The sequence below is a fragment of the Vespa crabro genome, chromosome 25 (genome assembly GCF_910589235.1).
Source record: "Vespa crabro chromosome 25, iyVesCrab1.2, whole genome shotgun sequence".
NCBI lineage: Eukaryota > Metazoa > Arthropoda > Insecta > Hymenoptera > Vespidae > Vespa > Vespa crabro.
Window position 1 is genome coordinate 2817487 of NC_060979.1, and position 2500 is coordinate 2819986.

General features: G+C 31.0%; 1 protein-coding gene across 6 annotated transcripts in view; it reads right to left on the bottom strand.

Moving 5' to 3' along the window:
• LOC124432514 (histone lysine acetyltransferase CREBBP) overlaps window positions 1-2500 on the bottom strand; it is a 23299-nt gene that overhangs the window by 18829 nt on the left and 1970 nt on the right. The gene's annotated exons all lie outside the window — the stretch shown is intronic.

Below are 2500 nucleotides of genomic sequence, written 5' to 3' on the forward strand. Positions count from 1 at the left end.
AAAAGAAAGAAAATAAAATGCACGTTATATATATAATAAAATATAATTTATCGATCGAGTTTGTCGATAATAAAGAGAGAGAGAGAGAAAGAGAAAGAGAGAATGAGAGAGAGAGAGAGAGAGAGAGAGAGAGAGAGAGAGAGAGAGAGAGAGAGAGTATAAAATAAAAGTTTCGTAGAAGTATGCCGGTAGGTATAATATATATATATACATATATATATATAAGTATGTATATATATACGAATCACTAAACTAAGATCATATTATTTGTTTACATCGACAGGCACCGACAGTACACGAGGTTTAACGCGTGCACAAGTCGCTGACGCCACTTTTGTTGCTACTGCTGCCACCAATGAACTCTTCCTTCTCTCTCTGTCTCACTCTCTCTCTCTCTAACTCTCTCACTCTCGCTCTCGCTCTCTCTCTCTCACTCTAACTCACTCACTCTCTCTTTGTAAGTGAACGAACGAACGTTTACGTCGTCGTATCATACCTAAGGATTATTACGTAGAAATGAAATTCGATTGTTTTTACTTTCTTTTTCTTTTTCTTTTCTTTTTCCTTTTTTTCCTTCTATCTTTCATCTTTCTTTTATTTTATTCCATTATTTCTCTTTATTATCTCAATCCATGGCGTTCTTTAATCGCACGGTTAACTTTAAAAATGACAACGATTTTTAAAAATAAAACAAATTTTGGGAATATTTTCACTATGATAATACAAATATTTTCTAATTATCATTCACCGGTTGTTTATTTTTTATTTATTTCTCATTTTTTTTTTTTTTTTTTTTTTTTTTTTTTTTTTTTTTTTTTTTTTTTTTTTTTTTTTTTTTTTTTTACTACCAATTGTTTCCTCTTTTCAAACGTTTTCTTTAAACTTTCCTCCATCTTTGTTTTTGTTTTTGTTCTTTTGTTTTTATTCGTATGATAAAAATAAGAATAATCGATATAAGAATAACGAAAAAAAAATATCCATTGAGAAATGAAAGGAAAAAAAAAAGAAAAGAAAAGAAAAAGAAAAAGGGGGAAAAGAAAGGAGAGACAAAAAAGAAACACCCGGAAGAAAAACAGTCGTTTTTTTAATATGTTTTGTGTTATATTCGCGCGGGCATTTATGAGATTTAAGAATGGGAGATGCATTTAATTATTATTCTTTACTTTCATTTCTTTTTCGCGATCGTCGATCGTTTCTATATATATATATATATATATATCATTATCCTTTATTTTTGATTTTTAATAACGCGCAAAACACGTGCAAGCTTAAGAATTAATCGTACGTATGAATAAAATAAAATCATCGTATTTCAAATTCATTGAAATTGTAACAAGAAAAAAAAAAAGAAGAAGAAGAAGAAGAAGAAGAAGAAGAAGAATAAAGTAAAAGAACAAGAAAATGAAACAAAGAAAAAAAAAGAACAAAAGAAAGACTAAAACTATTTTTAAATATTCGCGGGCTTTAAATTTGAATCATTTATTATCACTAATTAACTATTATTGTTCCGATTGTCAAATTTTCTTTCGTTTCTTTCGAACTTTTTAATATGTCCTACCTCTCCCCCAAACCCCAGGTATTTCACCCCTTACCCTTCCCAATCATCCCCACGTGCGTTTGATATTATTTAGTATCTGTCAATTCTGGCTTGTCAAAAAAAAAAAAAAAAAAAGAAAAGAGAGAGAGAGAAGTGAAAAAAATTTTGACGTAAATAAGGACAAATGCTCGATCATTATGATCTATAATACATACATAAAAATATATATATATATATATATATGATCTGAATGAAAATTTTATAGTCGATCAATCAGCTGATAGGATTAAAACATTTTCTCTCTCTCTCTCTCTCTCTCTCTCTCTTTTTTTTCCCTTTGTTTTTTTAATATAATTATTCCAGACTCCCTTAAAATAATTTAATTTTCTTTTGAAATTTACATTTAGATTTAAGACGATAGAAAGCAAGATAGAAAAGAAAAATATATATATATATATAGAGAGAGAGAGAGAGAGATAGGGGAGGTGGGGAGTGGGGGATAAATAATTTTTGAAATCGATCCTCCTATTCAGGAATTTTGATTGTCCACGTGAGTTGGTATTGTCGTAGAGCATAGTTACCGACGGTTTTCCGGGCGAACCTTTATCGCGAACAGAGAGAAGATTTTTAAGTGTCGCGTCGATCACCCTCTTTCGACCGCCCACCCCCCTCCACCCGCCTCATCAAAAGGGGAAAAAAAGAAAAAAAATTTCGCGAAAAGTTTCATATCGAAGATAAATCCGTTTAATCCACCAGCTAATTATTTTTATCGAATAGAAAGAAAGATATATGGGAAATATACGAATGTAATAAATAAGACGGACGATAAGGAGCGCGCGCGCGCGCGCGATTCTCATTCCCCATGAAAGAGAGAGAGAGAGAGAGAGAGAGACATGCAAAAACATAACCCTAAAAGTCTGAGATAAACCGACGCTGATTTGGTTACAATTGTTACTAAAGAAA